Source organism: Vespa mandarinia, chromosome 2 (assembly GCF_050613455.1).
Source record: "Vespa mandarinia isolate Hongniang chromosome 2, ASM5061345v1, whole genome shotgun sequence".
NCBI classification, from domain to species: Eukaryota; Metazoa; Arthropoda; class Insecta; order Hymenoptera; family Vespidae; genus Vespa; species Vespa mandarinia.
Genome location: NC_140811.1, coordinates 13,827,501 through 13,837,500, shown reverse-complemented (window position 1 = coordinate 13,837,500; position 10,000 = coordinate 13,827,501). Strand labels below are relative to the sequence as shown.

The 10,000-nt window shown below is 26.9% G+C and overlaps 1 protein-coding gene and 1 long non-coding RNA gene across 3 annotated transcripts in view; one reads left to right on the top strand and one right to left on the bottom strand.

Annotated features, from left to right (window-relative positions):
* LOC118440830 (uncharacterized) overlaps positions 1 to 2,038 on the top strand; it is a 3,923-nt gene extending 1,885 nt beyond the window's left edge. The window contains exon 3 of the long non-coding RNA XR_004837940.2: positions 1,913 to 2,038. This is a non-coding gene — a long non-coding RNA (uncharacterized LOC118440830). The remainder of the gene's footprint in view (positions 1 to 1,912) is intronic.
* trc (Serine/threonine-protein kinase tricornered) overlaps positions 1 to 10,000 on the bottom strand; it is a 110,322-nt gene that overhangs the window by 79,311 nt on the left and 21,011 nt on the right. The window lies entirely within an intron of this gene.

Sequence of the window (10,000 nt, the reverse complement as noted above, 5' to 3'; positions counted from 1 at the left end):
TCTTTCTCTCTCACTCCTTTCTTTAACTACGATACACGAGAGCTACCTTGATTACCTGCTAGCGACTACCGATGTGAGGCAACCTTTCGAGCCTCGACCAATGGAGGACGATCGAATTTATGAAGTCTAGTTAATAAACTTCCGCGATTTCGTCGATCTTTCTGTTGTCCCTTTTCTTTTTGATTTTTGTTCTCTCTCTCTCTCTCTCTCTCTCTCTCTCTCTCTTTCTCTCTTCTTCCTCTCTTTTTTATCTAATTGTATAATTGAAAAAATAAGAAACATATTTTTCCTCTCGAAAATTTCATTCTTTTCGGACTCCTTTTTTATAACTTATGAAAAAATAGTATTGAAAAGAGAATACGTAATATGTATTAAAACTTTTTCTTCCCTTTAAAATGTGAGATTCATTTTAAAAATAACATTTACGCAGAAAAAACACGCACACATCTATTAAAAAAAAAAAAAAGAAGAAGAAAAAAAAAAAGAAAAGAAAACGAGAGAAAAGAAAGAAAAGAAAAGAAAGAAAAAAGAAAAAACAAAGACCGCCAAGAATTTTTCAAAAACTTTTATATATTGCATAAGTACCGTTAAATATTTGATTATCTATTGTAAATAAGAGGTGGTTATTATATTTGCGATAAAATATGCAGTACCTACGTAATAAAAATGACATAACCCTGACATTTAATTAATTTATATTGATCATAACACTCATACATACATACATACATATATATATATATATATATATATATATATATATATATATACACACATATCTATTTAACATGTAATTTCGACTATACTAGTCTATTAATTTCGAAATATACTAGTCCAATTTAATTAATAAAAATTATTGACGAAAAAAGAAAAGAAAAAAGAAAAAAAAGAAAAAAAAAAAGAAAAAAGAAAGAAGCAAAAGTGTTATTCAAATTGGCCGAACGTATATATTTAAATATTCATTTCTCCGTTGTATGTAAAGTGTACATATGTATGTACGTACCTATGTATAGATATTATCCGTGTGTGCGTGTTTTAAACAGCAAATTCTATTCGCGTGATTGGCGAATCTCCAGGAGGTCAGGAAAACTATGTCAACCGGCGCTCGAGTTTTCCGTTCATTTGCTTCTCCTCCTCCTCCTCCTCTTTCTCATCCTCATCCTCGTCCTCATCCTCCACCACCACCTCCTCCTCTTCCTCCACCTTCTCCCTACACTATAGCCTTCTCTTTCCACCCTTCTTCTCCCCTCTGTTACCATCAACCCTTCCGAGATGCTAATTACGGTAAGCCAATTACAAGCGCATCCTCAGCTCGTCGATTGGAAGCGCAAGTGGGTAATGGTGTAATCAGAACGAGCTCCGAGAGATCCAATCTTCATTTTGCCAATCTTGTTCAATCTTTTTGTTTTATTTTCTTATTCTTTCTTTCTTTCCTTCTTTTTTTTTTGTTGTATTTTCTCTCTCTCTCTCTCTCTCTCTCTCTCCCACTTTTTTTTCTTTTAGTTAATTGTTACCACGTCTCGGAAAATAGATTTACGTTTTTCCCGGAGACACGATGAATTTCTTCGAATGCAAAAGTACATTAGATGGATGGATGGATGGATGGATGGATAGATAGATAGATAGATAGATAGATAGATAGATAGATAGATAGATAGATAGATACATACATATATACATATGTTTCTCGATAACGGATCTCTCGCTTACGGTTAAGTTCCCTACAACTTAAAATGCTATTACCAAGAGCGAGACTTTAATCTCCTTGACTAATATTCCAAGCCGTTAGGTCTTTCCCCGGAATTTCTCTTGTCGAAAATTGCATGAAATTGGGTATACTACGTGTAATTTTCATCGATTAGATCATAATGGTTTCACCTTCTAACTGTTTTTGTATGTTTTCTATGAAAAGAAGCAACAATGAAAGCAAAAAAGAAAGAAGAACAAAACAGCAGAATTTTCAATCGTCTAATTGTTCAATCAAAGTGGGGACTATAATAGGAATTTAATTCTTCTATAAATCAATTTTTCTTTCGTGTTTATAAAAAATTTATGTATATTTAATTATAAAAACTATGGTATATTACTTCTATTATTATAATTATATTATACTGATAAAATAAAAATTATGGTATTAGTTATAATAAGTATAATATACTTATTGTTGGTATAGTATAATTACTTAACATAATCACATAATACCAATAAAAATACTATAGTACTATAAAAAAGTACTATAAAAATTATAGTACCTACTATAATATACTATCATATTAAATATTTATACGATGTATTATATTGTATATTAATTACACTATACTAATTGTAAGTGTAACTTATATTTACCATTAGTATAGTATAAGTGTAGTGTATAAATGAATCAGTATATAAGTTATATTTATTATAATGCATAATTATATTATTATAAGTAATATTTATATAATATTAAATATTTCAGATATGAACTAAAAACAATGAATTTTGTAATAAGTAATAATAATGTATAAAACAATATTACGTGGTAAATATATGTTAACAATTCAGAGATCAAATTTTCTTTTAAAAAAGAAAGAAAAAAAAAATAAAGAAAAAAGTACATAAATTTAAGAGATAATAAAGAATTCATTATGATAATCAAAGAAACTTTGAACGACTCGATCTTTCATATATATATATATATTTTTTTTTTTGTTGTTGTTGTTAATCGAGAGAAAGAAAAAAGCTTATCAAGACATGCTCTCCCGCGTGCGTTTTCCGTTCCCCGGTTGGCAGGGCAAACAACGTTTCTCATAATTTACAACGTTATCTCGCGTTTAAGGCGACCACGCACGACGACGATGACGACGATGACGAGGACGACGATGATTACGTTTTTGCAACATGAAAATTTTGAAATCGCTAAAGCACGTGGTATAAAGAAAAATATTTTTTCTCTCCTACATAAATATATGCATAGATGCATAGATACATAGATACGTACGATAAATGCACAAATAGATACATACATATATATCTGGATACATACATGACACGTAATATATATTTAACCCGAGAATGAATTTATAGAAAATGTAAAAGTAAATAAAAAATAAATTCGATTTTCGTCTCGCTAATTAATTTTGATTCAGACGTGCGTATATTTCGTCGCAAATAAGATATTATATTTATTATAGATGCAAAAAAAAAAAAAGAAAAAAAAAGAAGAAAAAGAAGAAGAATAATTTAATTAATTATGTACGATTAATGTTTAGTCGTAAATATAACATTATTATTTATTATCAATGTGAAATAAATAATTAAATTGATTATCATCTATTATTATTCCCGTCGTAAATAACTAAATGTCGTAAATACTTATATATTAAACTTTTTAAACAATTATTTTTCTTATTAAATGTTTTTCCTTTAAAAGTTTTTCTTTCTTTCTTTCTTTCTCTTCATGAATTTGAATGAACTTCTTTGATCTTTCCGACGTTAATGCCATTGTCCTTCGACAATAATAAAAGTCGATCGATAATAAGAACGATTGATCAAAATATCAATGAATTATCAGATATAGAGATATCGTTTCTACATCGGTAAAGAAAGAGATAACCTTTTTCATTTTTTTCTTTTTCTTTTTTTTTTTTTTTTCTTATATCGAAAAGGAAAAAAGAAAAAATTGATCTCTCTACATTATAACTATATCATTTTATTTTCACTTAAGAAAACAGTAATATATTACATTAGATAGGAATACGATGATAAAGAAATAGGTTTCGAGTTTTTGAAATTCATTTAGAATAGAACAAAAACATTATAGGGTATAAGTACTTGTATAGAAAAAGATAAGGAAAGTGGGCGATAAGATTCATGAAACCTTTCTAATGTAGTATACATACTTATTTCTAAAAAGGAACTCTCATACTATACATATACAAAACTATAGACTTATCAACGAAAGCTTTTGTTACAGCAAGTATACGTATGTATAACAAAGGCTTAATTTATATTTTATTTTTTTTTCACTCACTAATATATATATATATATATATATATATATATATATATATATATATATATATATATAAAGTAAGCATTATACTATATACTGCTGTATTATACTATATATACATATATGCATATACGGTTAGTAAAAAAAAAAAAAGAATATGCAAGCAAGGATTATATTTTATATATATACATACACGCACATATCCTATGCACTACAATATATATAATATATTATATTATAATATATTAAAAAATAAAATATATATATATATATATACATAAAATACAAAATACAATAATACTATATACTGTATTATATTATAATTTACTATAATATACATACATATACGTATATACGAATAACAAAAAAAAAAAAAAAAAAAAAGAAAATGGAAAGAAAAAAAAAGAATATAAAAGTAAGCATTTGTTCAGAAAAATAGTGTCGCATCCGGTTGAGTTCAACGACAAATGTTTACCGATTACCTTTTTACCCCCTGGCTGCACCTGAACCGACAGATAAAGCAAGTATTGTTTGCAATTAGCAGGCGTTATCCTCTCAGCCCCTATATATCTTCGTCTGCTTTCTTATGTACGTATATATACACATACACACGCACACACACACACACACACACACACACACACACACACACACACACACACATATACATGCGTGTAGGTGTAACGAGATTACATGAAATGCTGGCTGACCTAAACTGTCGAGCAACAGACTCTCGATGATGGTTCCTTTGTTTATGAAGCGCATCGCGATGCTGCGTTATCGTACGTATCTCTCTTACATGTTACATATGCTTCTATGTAATTATATATGTACATATATATATATATATATATATATATATATATATACACATATATTTGTGTACGCGTATGCGTATGTGTACGTGTACATGTATTCATATTTATACGTGTATAATACATATAAGAGAATAAGTATCCGTATGCATGCAACGGACAGCATACGATCTGTTTCATGTCGTTTTGACGTATAGGATATACCGATGACCGATCACCGATCGCATAAACGTACGTTCCTAAGACAGTTTGTTAATGATACGATTAGAATCTGGAATCAAAAACGAATCGTGTCGTAATAAAGCGTTTACGATGGAGATCAAAATCGAACAGACGTAAAACAAACCAGCCGCCCTCTTCTTCTTCTTCTTCTTCTTCTTTTTCTTCTTCTTCTTCATCATCATCATCTTCTTTTTCTTCCGCTTATTCTTCTTCTTCGCTATTTCTTGCATGTTTATTAACTCGAGATAAATTCAAACTCGTTTATATTCACGTTTAAATACAAGTTTTGCATTATAAATTAAATTCGTTGCAAATCACTTTTAAATCGTTTGCAAATAAAATTTGTTATTTTTATATATCAAGTTTTTTTTTTTTCATCCTACGATATTCCTCCTAAAGAATTATAGTCTTTCTATTTTTACAATAAAAAGTAATGATAGGAAATATTTGAAACAAATGTGACTACTCATAATTAAAATTTCAGATAACGATATCATTCGTTCAACGATCAATTAATTTATTGAATATTTATTATAAGTTTCTATATTTTGTTCTAATCTCAGAGAACACATTTATAGGAAATTACTCTTTCCTGTAAATTGTAAACATTTCAGACAGGTTTATATTTTATTGCCCGAGAGAAATATTTTATGTTGATTTTATTATTAATTACAATTAATTATTTCCAGCATTATAAATAACGTAACCGATATATTTATGCATATTTTTAAAATTTGAAATAACTACTATACACGAAATAAAATTTGGAATTTTTTAAGAAGCAATTTCGATTTTATTTTTTTTTTTTGTTATAAAAGTTAAACAAAAAAAAAAGAAGAAAAACAAAAAAAGAAAAAATAATTTTGTAGTAAAATTTAATTTGTAAAATGGTGAATTTGATTTGCAAAAAGTTGAATGTAAAGTGTAAAGTTCGTACATTGTTGACTCGTAATTAGGTACGTATATACACAAAGTAATTTCACACCGTCTATGTCCATATATATATATATATACATATATATACATATATATATATACATATATATACATATATATATATATATATATACGTATAATTGTTATTAAAATATCGATTAGACAGCCAACAAAAATACATTGCCATTATAAATAGATTTAATTGGCAAACGTTGAGCTATAACGATAAAATATAATCAATAGATATAATATTTTTGTATTGAAAATAAATTAAATGTTATCTGTAATACTGATATATTATATATAATACATGACAATAAATAATATTATAATAGCGACTTGAACAATTATATATTTTAATAATTTCAAAAGTTTGAGTGTATGTTTAAGTGAGAATATATATCGATCAATAATATGTATCAACGTAAACTTTCTGTTAAATTGATTATCGATAATGAAAAATGATTTAATCATCAAAGACGTACGTATGATCGTTTACGAATCATAAATCTTTAAGATCGAAACGTGATCGTTCGTAACATTGCACTATAAGTCCATGTGACATCATTGCTTACATCTTGGTACATTGACTTAACAAATGATCCAATCCAATGAAACACGAACGTGTCAATCCATAAAGCACCTATCGAAACGTGATACGCCTTATTAAAGCGAAATTCTTGCCCGTTTACTACTTTTCTTTCCGTACGTTTTCGAACTAATCTTACGTATCTCAGTTTCCTGGTAACCTTTTAAAAAACTATTCCGCACGTCACGTACCAGACGGAAAATATTTTAACTCGTAAGTATCTCGAACGAAATCGTTCTTTTCAACTATTAAAAGGTGAAAGTTTAAAAAAAAATAAAAAGACAAAGATAAAAAAAAAAAAACATTCTGGAGAGAATTTTAACCGATAACTTAAAATATATATTACTTTCGTCGATATTGAAAAATATATGAATTTCTTCTTTCGAAGATCATTATGTAAAATATTTACGACGTTTATGAAGTTAAATTGTTATTGTCTTAATTAACATTCGACAAATGTATTAACATCTCAACATTTAGGAATATCGATGAGAGTTTGACATTAAAAAAAAAGAGAGAGAGAGAGAGAAAGAGAGAGAGAAGACAAAATGAATAAAAAGTATGTCAAACGTTTCTAAGATCGAATCGTTTTTATGCATATTAATTTATGGAAAATGAATTAAATGTCAAAATTTACCGATGTGGACGATGAGAGAATTCGACACGAAAGAAAAAAAAAAAAAAAAAAAAAAAAAAAAAGAAAAAAAAGCATTCCAGAGAACTTTCTGAAATTAAATCGTATTAATTAATACTTGAAAAATGAATTAAATATTAAAATTTGAATAAATGAATGATGATAGTTTGATATTAAAAAAAAAAAAAGGAAGATGGAAAGAAAGAAAAAAGAGAAAATATATATATTTCCTTTTTTATTATATATATTATATAAATATATATCTTATTTCTTAATAAATATATATCTATCTTATATATATATATATATATATATATATATATATAAACATAAAATTACTTATGAGGAAGAATAGTCGAGCAAGAAGAAGAAGAAGAAGAAGAAAAAAAGAAAAAGAAGTGGGTTAATCGTCCGTAAGATTAATTAATGATTTCGTTTAATTAGGCGGACGAACGAATTCTCAGTGCAATTATGATGGTAAAAGAAGAAAATGAGAGAGAAAGAGAGAGAGAGGGGGGGAGAGAAAGAGAGAGATCGTTAGCACGATTCCCTTCAGACATCGGTCAAGTATATTAAGGACCTCAAGGGAATCTCTCGCCCTTTTTCTCGCTAAATATCTTCGACCGCAAAATTAACCTCATCCACGATCCTCGAAACGCATAATGCATTTATTTACCGTAGATCTTAAACGACGATCAACATTCAATGATAAAAAAAAATAAAATACGAAACTTCTTTTTTTTTTTTTTTTTTTTTTACTTTGTATCATAAAAATAATCCAAGAATGCTTCAATGAAACGCGTACATTGACCGTCGAAAGTGAATGCTTTCGGTGGAAAAGTTCTTTCTAATTAATTACTTCATGTGAATGTTCAATTAAGGATACGGATATCTTTTCCAGGTATTCGATACTTCGTTTCTTATAACAAAGATTTTTACCAGATCTATTTTTATCGTATTTCATAAATTTCTACAAAATATATTACGGGGCGAAAGAAAATTAATTTTTCACTTCTTAATATATTTTCTCTCAAAAGAAAAAAAAAAAAAACAAAGAAAAACAAATTTTCAAATAATGAATTCGTAAGTAAATAAAAAATGAATTCGAACAGTAAGTAAAAATCGTTCTCGTGTATAATAATTCTTTTAAAATTGAAGACAAATTGTTATATCAAAAATTTAATAATCAATTTCAAATTATCGAACAAAAGTGATACAATTGAATCTTCGTCAATTGTTCCGCTCGCGAACAATTTTATTTTGATAGATTTGCAATATAAAAAGAAAAAAACGAATAAAAAACAAAAACGAAAAGAGGAAAAAAAAGAAAAAAGAAAACAAAAAATAAAGAGAAATTAAATATTAATTAAAAAGAAAAAGGAAAAAAAAAAAGTAAAAAGAAAAGTTGTGGAAATAATTAGGAAAGGATAATGATTCCGATCGTAACTAAGGAAACGTTAGATCGTCGGTAGGATGGTATTAGATGCGATTTTTTTTCTCCTTTTTTCTTTCTTTTTTTTTTTTTTTTTCGTTAAAAACTAAGAGAAGGCGCCTTGCGGAGAAGATTCCGCGATGGCCAGGAGTTAAGAAAACGCGTTTCTTATAAGAGAGACAAGTGAAGTCTCTGTATAAGCGTTAAGAGCCGGTAATGATCGAGTTCGTCGATGACGAGATGTCTTGAATATCTTATTAGACGTTGCTTAGACACAACACGGCATGGCGTTCCGAAGCGTGCTTACTACCAAGTGCCACGCGTCTCGCCTTCTTAATTTTCTCTCTTCGTTAGACTCGGCCCTTTTTCTACATCTCATAAGAGTTTTCAAAAGGAACGAATGAAGACGAAGAGTGTACGAAGTAAACAAGATTTTCACCAACATAATTAAAAAAAGAAAAGAAAAAAAAAAAAAAAAAAAAAAAGAAAAGAAAAAAGAAAAGAAAAATATACGTAAATAAAGTATAAAAAAAAAAGTATTTCCGATTCGATATAATAGCTATGTAAAATTAAAATTTTCATTACGATTACATTGAAATTTCGTTTAAAAAATATTATTCATAATGATATTATCATACCATTCTATTTTTCTTTCTTTTTCTTTTTTTTCTTTTTTTCTTTTTTTTATTTGTTAATTTGTAATATTGCTATAACGTATCCTCTTGTTTTTATTTGCTTTTAAGTAAAGTCGATAAAAACTTTATTAATATTATATGATTAGTATATATATAGTAATTAATAGTATTGTGTTATAATATACACAATGCGCATATAATATTGTATAATATTGTATACTATAGAATATATAATATAAAATATGTATAGAACAATACATACAAATATAAATCTCTACATTATACACGATGAGTATATAACATTATCCAATATCATATAATATAGAATATACATATATAACATTGTTTAACATGTATATTGTGTAAATATTGTATGCTAATCTAATTAATTAAAAGAAAAAAAAGAAAGAAAAAAAAGAAAGAAAAAAAAATTGTTCTAAGCAAATAACTCATTACAGTCAAACTCAAACGAAATTTAATTAACATGACTTTCGTGTAATTAATTTAAATGAATTTCTACGAAGTATGAAAAAATAAAAAAAAAATAAAAAAAAAAAATAAAATAAAGAAAAAATAATGGAAAAAGAAAAAAAGAATAAAAATCACTAATCTCGATTTACCAACTGAATGGGTAAATACGTGATGCGAATGAATATCTTTTTTTTCTCTCTTTTTCGTTTTTTTCTTTTATATATATATATATATATATATATATATATATATAAAATATATATTATATATAT